This window comes from Camelus ferus, chromosome 2 (genome assembly GCF_009834535.1).
Source record: "Camelus ferus isolate YT-003-E chromosome 2, BCGSAC_Cfer_1.0, whole genome shotgun sequence".
Taxonomy (NCBI): domain Eukaryota; kingdom Metazoa; phylum Chordata; class Mammalia; order Artiodactyla; family Camelidae; genus Camelus; species Camelus ferus.
This window is the reverse complement of record NC_045697.1, coordinates 103,777,146-103,797,529: the sequence shown is the minus strand read 5'-3', so window position 1 is coordinate 103,797,529 and position 20,384 is coordinate 103,777,146. Positions and strand designations below refer to the sequence as shown.

At 37.4% G+C, this 20,384-nt stretch overlaps 1 protein-coding gene and 1 pseudogene across 3 annotated transcripts in view; one reads left to right on the top strand and one right to left on the bottom strand.

The window, feature by feature from the left end:
- The window catches only part of SLC10A7 (solute carrier family 10 member 7), a 223,498-nt gene that overhangs the window by 33,373 nt on the left and 169,741 nt on the right, over positions 1-20,384 (top strand). The window lies entirely within an intron of this gene.
- LOC116658771 lies at positions 5,213-6,294 on the bottom strand (annotated as a pseudogene).

Genomic DNA, 20,384 nt, shown 5'->3' with positions numbered 1-20,384 from the left:
ATGGAAAAGTCAAGAGACGTAATTGACTGTCTCTTGTAATATTTTTACTTTTCTCAATTATTCACACCTTCTTTCTGCTCTGTCTGAGTATCAACAGTCGCAGCCGCTTATCTGGTGGCAACCTCTGAAATAGCTGGCATAGTGCCTAGACGGAAAGAAAAGACTTCTGGTGCTTGGAAGGAAATAAAAGACTTGTATATGGTTGATCTGGCCTGGAAGGAAATAAAAAACTTCTATAGGGTTGATCTTGCAGTTTCAAACCTATTAAGTGATGAAAAACATACCACAGACATTTTAGTAGCTGAATGGGGCCTTTTAGTCTATTTTCTTTCCTTTTAAATTTTAGATGATCTTAAACAAATTAGCCTAGTAATATCTCATGTGGGAAAAGTGATTTTTACATTAGAAAACATTAGTAGATATTTTTTAAAAAAATATATTTTTTGCATGAATGATGAGGTAAAATTTCTTTTCCTTATATAAACTGGGGACTTCTGTATGGAAGCTTCAGTATACGGTTGACCCTTGAACAATGTAGGGGATAGGAGTTGCCGACCCTCCTCGCAGTTGGAATCTGTGTATAATTTATAGTCGGACCCCTTATCCTTGGTTCCTCCGTATCCATGGATTCAACTCCATGTATGCATCCAGATTCAACCAACTGCTGATTGTCTAGTACTGTAATATTTACTATTGAAAAAAAGATAAGTGGACATGTGCAGTTCAAACCCTTGTTGTTCCGGGGCCAACTGTATATAGATTCAAAATATATGAGACTACTTCTTTAGATCATCTCCTATTGTGGTAAGTACCTATTTTTCATATCTTATGAAATGCTTTTACCTGTATTTTCTTTTTCTAACATCCCAACAATTAGAAGAAGTAGATAGGACTGGTATTATGTTGTCCTGATTTTTGTAGTTGGTCAGATTAGGATTTAGAGGTGAGTTGACTGAAGTCCCACAGCTGGGAATATGGACTCCTCCAGAACACTGTCTTCCTATTATGCAATATCTTAAGCAAAAGTAACCAAACTCCAGAAATCAATCACATAGGGAGGAACATCTTGATCTTGTGTTGGCTCCTCATTAAAGGTGGATGGCTTGAAATTTTTCTGAGAGGTGAATGTCAGTGTACTATTCAGTTAAAACAAATTATTGGATACTTGGAATTTACAGAGCACTGGGCTGGTATTTTGAGGAGTGGGGACGTCGAGTACAAGGAGAATCCAACATGGTCTGCTTTCACAGAGGTTGGTAATGAAATGGGGAAAACTGTAGGAGCGTAAACCACAGCGGCCTGTGAATGAGTAAGTGGGTAAGAAAGGGAGGAGCTGGGGAGGTCCTTAGAGCTTGAGCCAGGGCCATGGGTCCTGGTTGGAAAGCTGGTTCTTAGAAGTGATAGGGTTTCAGATTCTCTCCTAGTGATTAGGGCATCTTTTGAAAAGCCTCCCCAGTGAGGTTAAGATAACAAACGAGTTGTCAGATCTGAGAGAATGGGTGGGTCTGATGGAAGGGGTGCTGCTCACAGATCCTGTCCCAGTGGCCTGGTCAATGCAACATACTTACCTGCACGTGGGAACAGGAGTGCAGGTGGCCGAGGAAGCACGTGCATTGTGGCTGACAATCTGACTGCACATGTTGCTTCATTATCCATGGTGGGTTGGTGACAGAATTACCGCTTTGGTGTGCTACAGAGATACAAAATCTGAATGGAATGACCAAACACTTGAGTGGTGTGGGTGTGTTAGTAGCACAGGTAGACCAAGGCTTAACCAAGCTAGACTCTTTAATAGGTGCCTGTGCGGTCCTCTGGCACCTTTGTTGTTGGCATTGGTCCTCATGGTCATCTCGCCATTGTGTGATCTCTTGGAAGCTCTGGACATAACTGTTTTTCAGCCCAGAGTGGAATATCCACTCAGGTCCCCAAATCCTGAACCTGGCCCTATAGTGACGAAAGTATGTACTTTGCTGGCATTGTATCTTCCTGAAGATGTCAGGGCTGGTGAGTCTGCTCCAGCAGTGATAGTCTCTGAGGGTCTTCCAGGACAGGGGACTACCCTCCACGCCAGCTCTGTGTACAGCAGGTGTGTGCAGGGTCCATGGGACTCCATGACTCCATCTGCCCTCAGCACCAAGATGTCAGGAAGCTTCCTTTAGGATGTGTGACCCTGTTTTGCTGTGACCACATGACCCATCCCAAAGCCTGCTGCTACTGTCATGCAGCTTTGGGCTTTTCTTCTTGGCAGCCATTTACTCTTTCACGTGCTGCTTCCAAACCCTTCTCAGAATGAATGGTTCAGCTTTATTTGGATGTTGCCGAAGTCAAGGAGATAGATGGCCAAGTGAGAGAAACTGGGGCTATAACCAGCACTCTACAATGTCCAGTCCGAGTCAAATCATATAATCTTCTTACACTCCCTCCTCCATGATTCTGGACAAATAATTCTCCATTTGATCTGGGAGATAATTCTTACAGGAAACTGGTTTGGTTATTCTGATTTTTACTCTTTTGCTTCTTTTCCGACATTTTTCCCCCCAGTGCTGACAAGGGAGGGGGATGGGTGATGGAAAATCATTGACTTCAGTCCAGACCTAAAGTTACATTGTCTCTACACTGACTCAGTCCAAGCCAATTTACAATATTAACTCACTGGGAGAATCTGCCTGGTTCATTTATTTAGTAAGTACTCAGTTCATGCTTAAGGAAATAAACGAAATTCACTGGGCTGCAAGGAAATGAATTGAGTCCTCTTGTCTGTCTCTTTAATTGGATATTATTTTCCCAAATTGAAACCTAATTTCAAATTTCTGATTTTCATCATGGTGATGTATTGATAACTCCCATCCTTTTCTATGAACTTATATTAATCAGACACCAGTCATAGTTTTTTTTTAATTACTTTTTTTGGGGGGTAATTAAGTTTATTTATTTATTTTTAGAGGAGGTACTGGGGATTGAACCTAGGACTTTGTGCATGCTAGTCATGTGCTCTACTGCTTGAGCTATTCCCTCCAGACACCAGTCATAGTTAAATTTGTTTTTTCTTTTTTTTCCCCAACTTGTTTATTGTCTCATAACATTTGATTTCATATATTATGTGAATGTATTACAAATATTATAGTGTAACATGTGATTTCATATGTTATGTGAATGTACTACAAACAGATAAAACATGATTTTAGGATAAAATAAAGAAGTTCCACAGATTAAGCAGTTATCCCACTTGGTTTATATTCTATTTGTGTAACAAATGGGAAATTATTTTTTCTTTCTCAGAATGTACAGGTTTTGAGGATTGAACAATAATCCCTAAAAAGGAACTGAGACATTGATGATTTGTTGCCTTAGGGAGAAGATATTGATGATCTTTGTCATTTCAAAAATAGCATTTGTCCTTGCCTTAACTACAGTGTTTTGTTTTTTTGTTTTTTTATTTTAAGCATATGTCACTTCTTCTTGCTTCCTCTTGTTTTCCTCAGAGGCACATACAGAAGTACATTTTCATCAGACCTTTCTGGTAGATTGGTGGCTAAGATTCTTTCCAAAAAATCCCAGTTAAAAGGAGAAATGTGATAGGGGGTTGACATATAATGGGAGGCATGCAACTGTATTTGCAAATCCTAGACATCATCCCACAGTTCTGGTGTAACCCTTCAGCTGACAATTAAAATCTTTGTTTTAGCAGTCATCACCCAACCCTAACAGATGGGTGAAGAATGAATCTGATTTGTATTTTTCCTCACAACTTTCTCCCACACATTGTAATATTCTATGATTAACATTCAGTGAATTCTTACAGATGATTGATGGGCCTTAAAGATCTAATATCTACATCCCATTTAAATTATGCAAGCATAAAACCACAGAACAGAAGCACTCCTTAAGACCCCTGTAGAAATTTGAAGACAATTTTGATAACTCTTGTCCACTCGAAAAGAAATCTGCTAATACTGTAATGTTTTTTCCCTTGCCAGGACCCTCCTTGCCTGGTGTCATTTCTTGAGCTCTCCTGGGAGGAGATTAGTCTAAAACAACAAAGTAGCCAGATGTCTGGTTCTGAGAGAGTCCCAGAGGCCAGGCTACGGTAGGCAACAGAAACCGCATGGGGCTGCAGATCAAAGATACCTGAGAATTACTTATGGGCACAGAGTATGTGTCATTCCCATTATTAACAGTCTGAGAAAATTTGTTTCTCTAATTAACCCTTTTGTTGGAGTAACCTTAAATTTTAGTGAGTATATTTCGCTTTTGATATGGTTTCTTTTGAGTAGTTTGGAGAAGTGCACGTATCAAAAAAGAGAAAGGAAAAGGAAGTCACGTGGTTGATGGAAATCTCTAAGCCGTTCTTCTTATCCAGAATAGATATGCTATCCAGTGCATAATCATTTGTCATGAAATAAGTGGGCATGATGGTTCTAAGTGAAAATTACAAAGTAATAGTCAGAAATGACATGGTTTATACGTACAAAGGGCTGTTCTTAAAGCCCCAGTCCTTCCTTTTAAAGTACTATTATTTCAACTTTTAACCGTTTTAGAGTGGAGATTTTTAGATCACAGCTTTCTGGTCTTAAAATGAATTCAGAATAAATCCCAGTGGTGGGAAATCTGTACCTTATTAATAGCTGACCTCTTTCTTTTCACGCTGGTATTATAATGAAATGCTAATTAAACATTCTTGCCATCCTTTAACCTGTTTGCTTCATAGGTACAATTTTATATTGTTTAGACATATACAGATTTGGAAAATCTGAATACAATTGCTGTTTTGAGTTAGTCTTAATCCCTAAACCTCCAAAAGCTTTTGGCTGAATTTATTCTAAGGGATGAGTGAAAATCTCATTATAACTTTGTATGTCGTAGCCTTTAGATGAGAGTATCGAAAGAGAGAACAAAAGATTCTGGTTGGCCTTCCTTCCCAGTTGTTTCTGTTTCTGTTCAGTATCGTCCTGTAACAACAAAATCACATAAACCCTTATTCCTGCTTTCCTTGAGATACAGTCATAAACCATTGTTACCAAGAGCGTGACTAGCCAGCTGTAGCGCTTTTCAGCGCTACAACACATTCTTTAACGTCCGGTAATATAAACTTGGCATAAAGGCAGTAAAAATGTCCTTAAACCTAATTGGAGATATGTTTTAGCAACGGAGTGCAGAGATTTCATATCCTTTGTGCGGTGGTCAAAGCTTCTTTTAACTCCTTGAGGAAAATGAAGCTCCTAGGAGCAGTTTATAAGGATTAATTGATTTATCTCTTTGTTTCTAGATTTAAGTATGGATGCAAGGATAGAATTGGCTTCTTGCACAAAGAACTGGAGAGGCAACTGTTTTTTTTCTTCAGAGCAGAATTTGTTGTTGCTTTAGTGACAAGGGGTGCTCTGTGTTTTCACTCTTTGCACCTGTCTTTCTCTTCCCAGCTACCACTGGGAACAGCACCTTTTGCTATCACCAGAGTCTGGGTATCTATTTTCCTTTTTTTTCTCCTGCTTTTATTTGCATTTATTTTATGCTGAATTGATTCCCAGGCCGTAAGTTTTTGTTTTTTCAGTTTCTTCTGAGGTATCTTTGTCTTCTGTGCAACCTCCTCTTCCGGTTTAGGACCAACCTGCTCTTTCTCAGCAAGGACCATCTCAGCACGGCAGGGAGAGCTCACCTTCGGGTTGATCCGACCATGGGCTCTGTACGTCCTACCCCGCATCTCGGGGGCCGTGTTCACCTGGATGTGCTCAGTGACACACACATCAGTGCTTCAGTCCAGCATTACTCTCTGCTTTTTTAAGCATGTACAGTAAAAATTCAGCACTTTTTTTGGGCCATCAACTCCGAGCCCAGCCCCACCCTTTGGCCTGGGCACACCTACCAACTCCACCATTGTCACGACAGAATGGTACCCGTTGCTTCTGTAAAGTGACACCCTTCAGATACTTGGTGGCTTTTCAGATGTGCATACCCTTACTGGCCTGGGCGATTTCATGAGTGTTCTTAAAGTGAACATGAAATTTGAAACCTCTTGATTTGCATGATTTTGTGGGTTTTTCTGGGTCAAGCAAATAGCAAACCATTTTCAGAGGTCACTGAGGCTGCGTGCAGGAAGAGGAAGCTCGGTTTTCCTAATTTGCTGCTGCTTCTTTTTTTTTTTAATGGAGGTACTGGGGATTGAACCTGGGACTCAAGCGTGCTAAGCATGTGCCCCACCACTGAGCTGTACCCACCCCCTCTTTTCCTATTTTGAATGCAGATTAAGTCAGTTATGACCCCTGTGTCATAAATATTTCTCAGCCCCAGTTAATGTCTTACTTTAAGCAAGTAGTATTCAGAGTAAGAAACCACCTCCCAGTACCACAGTGTTAGTCAGTTCCTTGGAGTTGGTTATGTAGCAAAACTTCATCGGAGGGAATGAGAGTCGTAGTTCCAGGACTAAGGTCTGTTGGGGGCACTACCATTTCCACCCTCTGTCGTTCAGGGGGGCTGCTCTCCTTTCCCCCTTCCAGGGAACTCCTTAAGTGCCTCCGCTTTCCCCTCACCCCCAAGACACACACACACACACTCTCTCTCTCTCTCTCTCTTAGAATAGGGGTTTGTTAAGGAGAAGACCAAAAGGTAGGTAGCTCCCCTTTTTAGCTTTCAGAAGTTACCAGTGTCACTGGCAACTACCCTGTTAACGTATTCACCTTGGGTTGCTTCATAGACTATTGGCTTCCTCTCTCTCCCTCCTCATCCCCTCAACCCTCCTCCCCAAAACCTTATGGACCCTTACTGTGTGTATCGTAGTTTTGTGGGGCATTTCTCCCACAGAACTGTGTACAGAGATGTGTTTAATTATGTTTTTTAAAAATTAGATATTATCAAATTTAAGAAGGTGAAGAGTGTTGGTTTTCTAGTTCTTTCTTTTTATTTATTAACTGTATCTTCCTTATTCATAGATTTCTTTTTATATTACTCTTTCCTCAACCCTATCATTTTATTTCTCTTTCTTTTCATCTTTTAGTTCTTAATTCTGTTTCAGCATTCTTTCTATTGCTCTCTAGGACGGATTCTGATTTGAAATGAGAACTAAGTTGTAAGAAGAGGCAATTAAGATCTCTTAAAAATTCTTTAATGACTTAATGCATAATGATTTAGTACTTGGGTAGGTATTGAGGGAGTAATCTATAAACTTTTTGTGATGGCATTATGTGCTAAATAAAGATGCTTTTAATATAAATTAGGTTAGCTTTGTTAGAATGTGATAACTCAATATGCATTTTAATTTCTGTTAATTTTGAAAGCTTTGAGGTTTAGTGCGTAATTTTAAACTTTTCTTTTTAGTCTATGATGGTCTGAAAGATCTTAAGAGCTACTTATTTATTTACCTTTTTACTTGTTTGCTAAATTTCTTTAGTTTTAATTTGAAGTTCTATTTATCCTCACCTGAGGTTTGGAGTAATAGCTTTGGAACATCTGTTACTGTTTAAAATGGTGATCTTTGACTCTAAGTTGCCTGAAAGTCTAACAGTTGCAAAGTAAAAGAATTAGAACTTAGCAGAGGGGAGGGTCCCTTCCCCAGTAGCAAATGTGGGGTAGCTTGCTGCTGGAGAGGGCAGTCCTGAAAGGAAAGGTAGGTTTAAATCCAAAATAATCAGGTCTCGAGTAATTGTGACTTCTAACTCTATAACTAACATTTATAAACATTTTAAGAAGTTGTAGAAAATTAAGTGTTGTCATTGATTGTGTTCACTACGAGTAGTTGACTGAAAAGAAATGTTTGAAGTGAAACATTCTTCCTGTTTCATGTAAGATTTGCATGATTAAATATGAAATGAAACTACACCCAATAGATAATCAGATACCTAAGAATGATGTTTGGAAAGCTGGGTTTCCTAAAGATATGAGGCTTAGTTATTTTAGCCTGGGGACTTTGCCTGGGGAAAAATGTATGTGCCTCAACAGTTGAAGGGCTATTCAGGAAGAAACAAAGTAAAATGGCATCTATTTTAACGTGTAATTTCGGATATTTCGTACTTAATCTTTTCCTTGGCAGGAATGTCAGAATATACTAGGTGCAAACCATCTCTGAAGCCACGTCTACGCTACCAAATTGAACTGCGTAGATAAAGTCTTTAAGAATAAAGTAGCTCTCCATGGGGAGAAGAGGGTCCTTTCTAGGTAATTCTCTGGCAGGGAAGGACTACTCTAGTTGAATCAAAATGAAGATGTGGTGTATTTCAGATATAGGAATTTAGAGCCCAAAGGAATGGCTGCAGGGAGGGGAGGGGGTAGATTTTAAAATTTGGTATATCATACCTAAACATAAATATGGCTTCTTCTGCATTATTTTCTATTTCTGTTTACTCCCACTTAAATTGAAATAACACTTCCCTTCATTTGTTTATTTTTTTAAATAATTTTAACCTCATCCAAAATTGCATTGCTCATGCTAGAAATGATACTACAATTGTGTCCCTTATTCCCTTCTCTGCCATTCTTTAGAAGCTGAATTATTCTAGCTGCATACGTTGCTATTCAAGTTAAAATCAAGTTCTTACTAATGGAATAGATAGATTTCTATTTTATATAAACGCTTTCCTTGTGTTCCTGCTAGAGTGGAGCATACCCTTGAAGGAATTAAAATGGCAAAGTCTAGGTCGCCATTCATCCTGTCACCATATGGCTGTTGTTTATTGTTTTTTAATCAAAAATCAAGTTACTGGATTTAATGACTTGGAAGATGCATTACCTTTTGTCCAAATATAAGAGTTTATGAAGAATAAAGAGCTTCTGGAACCCCCAAAAGATGAAGAAGGGGATGTGTATAATTTTGCTGTTTAACACATATATAAGCATTAATATTTATTATTGAGTTTAGTATTTTGTATTTACACTCCCATCAACGTATAATATATTGTAGTGTATTGTTTAGAGACCATTAAACAGCTCATGATTTATTCACAGAAGAAAAAAAAATGTTAGTTTTTTTTTCTTTTATTTGAATTTTCCCTAGGTTGTATGGTAAAGAGCAAACAGATTTGTTCATGATGAGGGCATTTACCTTATATTAACGCCCGCCTAGCATGTATGGAAGTAATCCTAAGAATTGACAAGCTGTTGCATGGTCACCAGCATCCATTAACATCATGTACAAATGGTTAATGTGAAGGTAACAGAGGTAACCTTGACAGTGAACATCAGTGGCAGGTGCAGATATGGCCTTGATACTTCATTTTTACTTAATTGTTAGAACATACATGAAGCACATCAGGTTGGTTTGCTTAAACAATATTATTAGTTCCCGATCATTTAAAATTCATAGAAATGTTAGATAAATGCACTTTTGTTTGACTGGAGGATTCATTTTTTATTAAAATAACCATTAAAAAACCCAAAGTATAACATTTCTAGAAACTCAGTTTTTGTATTTTTGGAAATACTTGATCAGTAGAAAATGTTTCTCTAGCCAAAGTGGTAGCCTCGTGATCTTTTAAATAGCATTGTTTGGAATGCTTCTGAAAGTCCTTTTTCCCATATTTAATTTAATATATGTTAATTTAATATGTTAATATTAATAGACATTTATGTCAAAATTTGCACCTTTCTCACAGCCTTTTAAAGGGGGAATTTCATCAAATAATGTGACTACTGTGTTTAATTCACTAAAGTGAATTATAATTTCAAACATATGTTTATGAGGTTTTAAAGATGATCTTGTATAAACTATAAATAATGTCTTTTTAGTGGAATATACCCCTTGGCTTTTCCTTATTTGATAGGTATTGTGGCTTGGAAAGAAAACCACACATAGAGTAAATCAAAGACTCTAGGAACCGAGCAGCATTAAAATAAAACATGCGTTCCATACATGTAAACAGTAAAAAGCATCCACGTGGGCCAGCTTTTCGTTTGAGTCTTCAATCATAATTTGAGATTAAAATTTTTTTTGTCATATCTTTTGTGATTCTGTACTTCAGCCAATGGCAGTGATCCACACACTTTGCACAGGAGCGGACCAGTGTGCACAAAGGCTTGGCGCTTTGTGGGAACCTCAGAATATGTCTTGGATTAGAATTTAAAAAAACCACTGCATTTCGAGAAGACATTGGTATAGGATTCCCCTCCCCACCTCTGTCCCCTTGAGGAAACAGTAATGGCAGCCTTTCAGGTCTTCCCCACACCTCTAGTCCTCTGTTCGGGTGATAAAAGAATCTTCAGACGACTGGTGACTGAGCAGTGAGCTTCCCAACCTGAGCTCTTGTGTTTGCAATTTAGTTTTAGGCCTCACTCCCGCCTACTGCAGCGCGGTGGCCTTTGGACGAATAGACTTTCAGAAGTTAAAAGGCAATAAGTCAGTCCCCTGGAAACAATGCAGAAACGGAGATTCAAATCGTAAATAAGGCAATGCACTGAGTACATTAAACAGACATAGAAGAATGGATTTCTGCCTTTTGTAGTAAGGTAATTGGGCACCACTGCTTGGCAGGAGCTGGTGCTATTGAGCTGCTGTAGCTGCCACAGGTTGATAGGCAGGTGATCAGGCAGCTTCCACCGGGGTCTGCACAGGAGGCCTACCTAATATGCTGTCTGCCCTAAGGGCCTATGGGAACACAGTTGGATTATTATGTTAATGCGTGAGCCTGCTGCCCTCTTCCTATCCCAGCTGGGTTCCCTGTTGTTAGGAGCTGCTTTGCACTGACAGTGGAGTAATATGCTTCATGATTGAAAGGGCAAAGGGGCTTGGAAGGGGAAAAAAAAAAAAAAAAAGAAATAGGCCTGCACAGATATGTAAATGAGGGGAGGAAATCTGTAGGAAGATTTCAGTCTAAGTCTAGAGGGAAAGTTTATTGCAAAGTTCTTCTTCCTCACAGCACGATGAGTGGTTTTACTCATTTCTTCATTTCTGGGCTTGCTTTCCTTCCCCACACTGGTGTATATAGCACAGGGCGGTGTTTTCCGAAACAGGCACGTAGGCTGATTTGTTTGCAACTGGGATGCTCTGCCACACTGGTACCCAGGTAGAGTGCTGACAGTAGTACATTTTTTTTCGCACCTTCATTATTCTTTAATACTCATCCCTCAGTTGTTTCACAATATTTTATAGAAAAGTTCATTTTTCAAGGTGCTGCAGGGTTTATATTTTGGGTTGACACCACTTTTAATTTCTCTTTATTTTTGATGCATCTTTAGGAAACTGAAGAAACCTATCTTTCGGGAGTAGGTGGGGTGGATGAGGTAGCGGGATATTTTGGGGGCTGGTTTATGAGTTTGATATCAGGAGGGGTTCAAATTGCTGTAGCGTTTTGTCTTCAGTTGAGGTTTTTAACATTGACGTCATAGAAGAGTAAAAAGAGTGTGGGCTTTGGTACAGACCTATACAAATCCTGGCTCTACTAATTACTAGCTATCCAATTTTGGATAAATTACTTTACCTCTCATCTACCTCACCTGTAAAATGGGTGTAGTATGAATTTCAAATGAGAGGATAATAAATATAAATCATTTAGCCTGACAGAGTGAGTACTCACAAACGCTTGCCATAATAATGATACACTTAATTACCATTATAAGTCATAATTTTCAGTTATTAGATGATTATTTTAATATGTGTGGCTGTATACTTTCAATGGATTTCAGTTTTTAATCTTTCCCCTGGATTATCTACCTTTTTTTACCAAGCCTCAGCAAGTGGGAGTAACTTTGTCTTCATCCAGAATTTGAGACAACAAATTATTCAGATAGACATTATTTAACTTAAAGGGTTAATACCAGAATATGTTCTTAAACAATTAATTTTCTAAAAAGCCACCCTTCAAAAGCAAAAGAATATTGAATGGAAAAGAAAATCCAGTTGGGCCAGTGTTCTAGGCAGCTTCTGGAGGGAATTTAGGGTCTGCCTAAATCTGGGAAAGTTTCCAAATATTCCTGGATGTGTAACTGTTTCTAATACATTTGTTTATTTAAACTGACTTAAAATGGCAGTATATGAGTGGGAACTATTTTAAATATGTCTGTTGTGTTTTTTATTTAGTTACCACTATACCTACTGCACGAGAAGATAATGTGTAAAGATGATGTGTGGGCAATGCCTGGCACTCGCTGAAGAACTGGGAAATGGTGGTCACTGTCATTAGTGCTCGGGTACATCCCACACTGACAGACCAGCCTGGGTTAGTAACGTTGCAGATTAAAAAGGAGGAACTTCAGAGATATTCACAAAGTAAGCAAATGCCAAGAGTCTGGGTCTAGTGTAGGCTCCACGGTTAGTGGGATGGTTACCACACATCTGGTGGGAAAAGATCTACATGATTCTTTGTAATTTTTTCTAATCATTTTAATACTCCATTGAAAACCCTGTTAAAGTTTAAGGTAGCTACCTTGTATTCTATTAGAAAAAAGGCTCCTTCACCTCACGCCAGTCAGAATGGCCATCATTAAAAAGTGTGCAGATGATAAATGCTGGAGAGGGTGTGGAGAAAAGGGAGCCCTCCCACTACACTGCTGGTGGGAATGCAGTTTGGTGCAGCTGTTATGGAAAACAGTATGGAGATTCCTCAAAAGACTGAAAACAGACTTACCATATGACCCAGCAATCCCACTCCAGAGGGAACCCTAATTCAAAAAGATACCTGCACCCCAATGTTCATAGCAGCACTGTTTATAATGGCCAAGATATGGAAGCAACCTAAATGTCCATTGACAGATGACTGGATAAAGAAGTTGTGGTATATTTATACAATAGAATACTACTCAGCCATAAAAGATGATAAAATAATGCCATTTGCAGCAACATGGATGGCCCTGGAGATTGTCATTCTAAGCGAAGTAAGCCAGAAAGAGAAAGAAAAATACCATATGACATCACTCATATGTGGAATGTAAAAAAAACAAAAAACAAACAAAAAAAACAAATGAACTTAAGTATAAAACAGAAACTGATTCACAGACATACAATACAGATCTGTGGTTGCCAGGGGGAGGGGGGTGGGAAGGGATAAACGGGGAGTTTGAGATTTGCAGATACTGACTAGTACACATAAAATAGATAAACAAGTTTATACTGTACAGCACAGGGAAATATATTCAATACCTTGTAGTACTCATGGTGAAAAAGAATATGAAAACTGAATGTATGTATATTCATGTAGGACTGCAGAACTGTGCTGGACACCAGAAACTGACACAACATTGTGGACTGACTATACCTCAGTATAAACAAACAAACAAACAAATAAATAAATAAAGGAAAAAGACTCTTTTCTAAAAAGGGAAGTGTGCATCTGACTTTACATATACAGAATAAAGAGAGAAGGAACTAGTTCTTCTAAGCAGTCTTTCTTTGTGGTATAGAAACATTTTATCACATGTCTTCACATTGCCTGTTTAGTCAGTTGTACGTGTGGGGTGTGTGTGGAGCAGTAAGACCATGAGATAAGTGGAGAAATAGTCGAAGGATTCCCCCCCTTTTTACATCCCCGCTCTCCCATCAGCCAACATTGCGGACTGTGTATGCCCCCTGTTGTTAGAACAGAGTTACACATCAGCCATTGTGCACAGAAGGAAGCCCATCAGAGAGCAAATAATAAACTGAATTAAAGGAAGTCTACTCTGAAGAAAATCTATGAGGTTTCTTTGGTTTAAATAAACATTTGTCCAATGCCTGATTTTCTTTAAAGTAGCTTTGGATTTGACACATCTTTATACTGCCTTGCAGGTTGAAATATTCTTGAGAACAGGGATCACATCTTACATTAAAAAAAAAACCCAGTTTCTTATGCGCAGTAGGAATTCATCAAATGCTTGTTGACTAACTAATTGGGTTGATTCTGATGATAATAAGTTTTTTTTTTTAGTTTTATTTTTTATTGAAGTATAGTGGATTTACAATGTTAATTTTAGGTGTACAGCAAAGAGATTCAGTTATACATATATATACACACATATATATACATATATTTTCAGATTCTTTTCTATTATAGCTATAATGGATGATAATAAGATTTTAAGTTCAGGGATCTGAATATTCCTTATTTTCTTTTACCTTTGCTTAGTACTGCTCTCAAGGAAGCATTATCCACGTGCCCTTTGGCAGCTTTGTGAAGCTGCTGCCTCAGTTAAGTTTTCAACCTCTCTGACACCAGTGGTACCTTCTCCTGATCACCTTCCTACCACTACCAACCATTTGCTCCCCTTTGTAGCCTTCCCACATTGTTATTTTATCAGAGGTGCAAGCAAGGCCAGAGTTAGAAAAATGGTGACTGGAATGAGATGCACAGATTTTGCCCGAGGGGTTGGTTTCTGCCCTCCTGGCAGCCATTAGCTTCTCCAGTGCCTGTGGAGACGGTTATGTTCCCCATTCCACCTTCGCCTTTCAGGAGACTTTACGAGCACCCTGACTGATCATTTTACCCCAGACCCCAATCCTAATTAGACCCACTCCTCCATGAATGTTTGTTTCCACCCCTTCTTCCAATCCCATTCCAGAATTTCTTTCAGGTTTTTACCCCAAAGGTGGTAAAAACATTTTTCTTTGTTGAATATTTTCTGAGGTCTGACAAATCTCTAAATATTAATCAAGTATTCCACATAATGGTGATGATTCTAAAATCACAGTGAGTTATGTAGTAAGAAAGAAACACCATGTTTTTAAAAAGGCTTGCTAGCCTCATACCCCAATGTCCATCCTTCCTTCTTTTTTCCACCATATGATGTTTGTCTCTGTTTTTCCAAATTTGCCAGAAATTTTATCTCTATTTCTGGGTTTCTAATTAGGCAAGTCATTGATTAATGGTTCTTACCACTTAGTAATATGATATTGTTAATGATACAGTTAATAATAACTAACATTTATTAAGCACTTACTATGCTAATACTTTACATGAATTGTCTCATTTAATTCTCACTTAGCACTTACAAGTAGATACTAATGTTACGTCTGTTTTTGAGATGAGGAAATAGGCTTGAAAGGGCTTAAATTGATCTCGGAGGTCCCTTTAGCTTTGGTACTGGATTCAGACCTAGGAAAGCTGAGTCTAGCGCCCTCTAGTGTGTACCTGCGTATCCCACGGTTGTTTAAGGTGGTAAACCACACACTGAAACACAGCCCTCTTCTCCGTTCTGTCTCCCTCCAGTCTTCGGGTTGTGTCCATGTTTATTTTTGTTCAGGAGGTTCTGTTACATTAAGCATAATAATGCCACATAGGTCTAGGGGAATGGATCATGGGTAAATGAAAGGAAAACCATGCTAGTAAGTTTTTTTTTTTTTTTTAACCCTACTTTTCAGGGTTGACTGGGTAGGTAGCTTAGTAACTTGGTATCATCTCATGATGATCTCAAAGGAAAAAAGTAAGAGCTAGCCTAAATAGTCTTTCTTTTACTAGTAAGCTTGGCAGCAAAAGTTGTGTGAAGAGTGAATAGTTAACAAGAAGCTGATAGTTGAGGGTAAATTTTACATTGGAGGTAATAGTCTGCTAGGTGCACAAACCTTGAAGAGAAAAGTTGCCAAAAGGAGACTGGGCATAAATTAAATAAATCAGATCTTGACTTCGCAATAAAGCCTGTCCTGACTGCTGGACACTGACTGAGTGGCAGTGAAGTAAGCCTGGCTTTTGGCAAGCTCTAGGATTTTAAAGAAAGAGCCCTGAGAGTCCCAAGAGTGCAACTTCTTGAAGGATTCTGTGCAACCTCACCACCAGGGAGAGGAAGGTGTCTAGCATCCTGTTTGAGAGGATTCTAGTTACAATGGACAACTGAAAACAAGTGCTCTGTGCTAGACTTTCTTCCTAAAGTCTCACAGGTACGATGCTGTCCTTTTACAAGAGCACGGGCTTAGGAGTCCCAGTTTTGCCACTGATTCATTTCACTTATTTTTCTCAACCAATTTTTCCACTACTCTGAGCCTTATTTTTCAGTCCATAAAATGGAATAGTGCCTCATAGGGTTATTTTGGGGATTAAGCGAAATATCACTTGTTGTTTGGCATATAGAAGATGCTCAAAAAAGTCAGCTTTTTCTTTTCTGCTTATGGAATGCTATTTTAAAGAAAAAGTAAAGTAAAAGAAAGTAAGTCATTTCATTATAAATTCCTGGGTCAGAAACAGGTCTTGTCTCCTGATCTTGTAGAATATTAAGGCCCTCTCATTTAAGACCCTGCGAGCTTGATCTAGAGGGAAGAATGAAATGTGGTTTGGTTAATGAAACCTCTTAGAAGGCAGTTTTTAAACTGTGAAGAAGGAAGGTTAAGTGGGAGCCAAGTGGGGCCATTTCCAGGGGTTCTGGAGGTGAAACAATTTGTTTTTTGCACTTGTATCCATGCTTTTGCTCCTTTTAGTCTCATTTCTAATCCCTTAGGTTCCATAATTAAGTCTTCAGAACTATAAATTTTTATTAAACATCTTTTTTGGACTCCAATTTGCATTTCAGATAATATAACAAAATGTATGTGTTTCAAGGATTCACTGCATAATTGTGATTAGAACATGTAATCCCTCAAAAGATGTTAATTGCAATTTAAATTCACACTGAATTTAATTAAGTGAGTTGGGGATTAGAAAGTAGATGTAAGGAGTAGTTAAGGGAATACATTTTTAAAAAGCATCCACATTCTTTTTCTAAAAAATGTAAACCTCTTTCAAATTTAAAACTAGAAAGATGAGAGCAATACAGAAGAGACGTGGGGGAAGCAGGTTAAAGGACACGTCAGGAAAATCTTAAAACTATGTTCACAATTTGGATCTTTAAGCTAATTGTGGTTAAAGAAAGAGGGCTGGTCTGAGTAAACATCCCGTTTATATTCTTACAGAGTTTTTCAGTACATGTTAACTTACTTGGTGTCTGATAAAGTCTTCAGTTAAACTGAGATCTTTAAGAGCTTCAGAGAATGATTGGGAAGGAAACAGAAACAGAGGTCTTTCAATCCAACTGTTACCTGACGCTTGTCTTCCTTACAATATTCTGGCCAAGGGGGTGTGTTATAAATAATTAGGTGTCATAGACACTTTGTGCTTAGACAGTTCATATTTAAGCAGTGCTTTTCTCTGATAACGTCCTTGTGTTCATGGAAATAAAGAGTAGCACTGGAAGAAAAACAAATTCCGTATTTTTTCCTAATTTCTATAGAATATTAAAATTTGAGATTTAAGGTCTTATAAAGGTGTTGAGCAGCATACCTTTCAGTGATTGGGAGAAAGAAGTGTTTAAATTAATTACTTGATTTTGAATCTGAAAAACAGCTTTTCAAAAGGAACAGTTATTCAAAAGGAATAACATTGTGCCTCATTTTATTCTTAAAATTTCCCAGGAACACATTTTAAATCAAGAATTTGTTTTGAGATGATCTAAACACAATTTTAAATTCAAAGGTATTATTCCTATTTTTAGGTCAATTCTTTATTTTCACATGTGTCTAAAAGAGAAAATATTTATTTCATAAACATGTTTTGAATGAGTTATACCATAATGCAATACACAAACCACGGTGTGTGCATGTCTTACACACTACCTAATATTTTATTAGATTCTATAAACATAAAAAAAAATTTCAAAGGCTTTTAAATTGTCTCATAGTAGAAATATTTCATGTGAAAATTCAGGTGGGAAACTCTGTCTTTGTTTCATAAGAAGTTGAGCATCCTTAAAAAAGAATCCGAAATCTAACTTTGCATCTGGAACAGAGTTCTTTGACTTTATCTGTGCTATTGTAGGAAGTATTTAAGGGAATACATTTTTTACGTGAGTAAATAATAAACCCTGTTTTAAAGGAAATAAAAACTCTTTTTACCGAAGGTACTATTTGTGAGTTTAAGTATTTAAACCTTCATCCATTTTGCTTGTAACCTAAAATCATCCTACATAAATGTCTTAATTTTTTTGTGATTTAATTTCCCCAAATGACTACTTTGATAATGGCTGTGATGGATTCTTTGTCTAATAAAACAAAAGTATCGTTAGTCTCAGTGAAATGACTTTTCTTTTGGGTTTGATTCACATTGTCACATAAACATAATTTTTGACCAATGGTATATCAAAGGAAAGGCTTACTATTCTAAAGCACCCTGTATTGTGGCATCTCAAAGTCACATACAATATTCCAAAATGACTATATGAAATTTTATATTCTTGTACTGTTTAAAAATTCTTAATAACTTGCTTTTTTCTTATTAAAAAAGCAGTATTATTCCTAGTGGATAATCTAAAAAATGTAGGTAAACAAAACAAAGAAATACTATAATCCCACTATCTGATACCAATAGAGATGTTTTAATGTGTATCTTCCTGACCTTTTTATCTGTACATATGTGTGATAAAATTAGATCATATAATACATACTATTTTATAATCCTATTTGTCCACTTAACAATGCATTGTGAACATGTCTACATGTTTTGCAACTATGGTTCTACAACACTCTTTTTAAGACAACTGACCGTTCTCATGTATGGATGTGCAGTGATTTATTTTAGCCCGGGATAATTTTTGCTATTAAAAAATAATGTTAATATGAAGATTCTTTTAATAATTTTTTCTTGGATCTGTACTATTTTCTTAGATAAGTTTTTAAAAGTGGAATTCCTGGATCAAGGGGTAGACATGGACGTTTTGAAAGTTTTGTTACTGACTTGCTGCGCAGAAAGTTTATAAAGGATGCAAAGGCGTCTTTCCCGGAACTCCTATCAAACAACAGCATTACTATTTTTTAAAATCTTGGCTCATTTTGACATTTTCTCCCCACACTACTTTTCTTTTCTCTTCTCAGTGCAAGTTGGTCCATGTTGTAAAGATGAGGAGTCCGTGTAATATTTTATAGAAGTGTGTATTTAATAAATATTTTAATTTCACCCTTCCCAGTTCCCTCCCAATTTCTACTGCTCATATTTTAGAGTAAAATCTCAAGGGCAACATTTAAAAAGTTGCTCTATTTCTCTATTTTACTTCGCCCAAAAGAAATGACACAGTGTAGTTGCTCAATGCGTTGTTTAACTAGGTCTCTAACCATGTTATAAATGGTGCCTGTAGAAGGATCAGGGGACAAGACCTTTAAACTATTTTTTTTTTTTAATCACATCTTTAGATCTCGGAGAATCTGAACTTATATAAGAATGTTTGGGCTGCTGTTATTACAGTGAAACCTTCTGAGAGTATCTTCTCAGGTAATTTTTTTTTAGAGAAAGTCACTTACAGATATAAAACGTTTGACCAGAAGAAAGCCTCAGGTTGTCAGAGTTACTTATACACCGTTGTTCAGCTGGGCCTCTTTATTAAATCATCTCTTGGCAGTCCATTAGTTGTGGTGCTACAGCTATTGCATGGGCCACTAAGCTAATATACCTTCAATCACTAACAGAAGGATAACCTTAATAAAAATTTGAAGTCGATTTAGTGCTTCACTGCTTGCTGACTAGTGTTTTACGTTTTAGTGTGTCTATATAACATCCATCCCCTGTATTTTTGATATTCACATATATCTTACCTGCATAATATATTGGAGTCAAATAAAGATTAATGGCCTAGAGAAGGAGGAGTGTTTGGGAGCCTTTGTAATCCTGACTTAGCTGCTGCCCAAAGCTGTGTGATCTTGAGCAAGTCACTTCCCACGCTGGGCTTCTGTCCAACCCTTATATGTAAAATTTAGGAAGTTGGGAAGATGTCGGCTGCTATTTCTTTCTGCATTTCTCTTATATTTGTGGAGAATTTAAATTATATTCTGTTGAGTGTAACACATTGAAACTTTTTTTAGCCTCAGATGTACTTTGTAGGAAATAAAAAGAATTACTCTATTCTGCCCGTCCATAAAAGTTTGAGTAACTAGAATAAGAGAAGATCCACATTATTCAATGGTAAATGATATAGAAGAAAGCTCACTTAAAGTTAGTTAGCTTTAAAGAAAGAATTAGCATTTAGTATTAATTACTGAAAGATATATTTAATTCGTTTTTATTTTTTAAAAAGTGAAACTGTAAATTATGGAAATAAGCTTTCTTTTGGTTTTTGTTTTACGAGGGGGAGGTAATTAGGTTTTTTTATTTAATTTATATTTGGAGGAGGTTCTGGGGATTGAATCCAGGACCTCGTGCATGCTAATCATGCACTCTACCACTTGAGCTATACCCTCCCCCTGGAAAGAAGCTTTTTTAATTCACTGAACAAAATTCAGGTTATATGATAACTGTCTGCTAATTCTTTGAGTGAAGAAAGAATTATGTTGTTTTGGAGGGTGAGGAGCGGTGTAATTTTCCCAAGGAATTTGTAAAATAATGACATCATGTCACATCTTTTCCTCCTATTTATTTTTGCAACACAGTCATAAAGATACATATTTGCCAAAAAAGAAAATTGAGCCTTCATCAATTTTCACAGATGCTCTCATTTAAAAAAATATTTTGATTACTCTCCTTTTAGGTATCTATCTTGTCATTTAC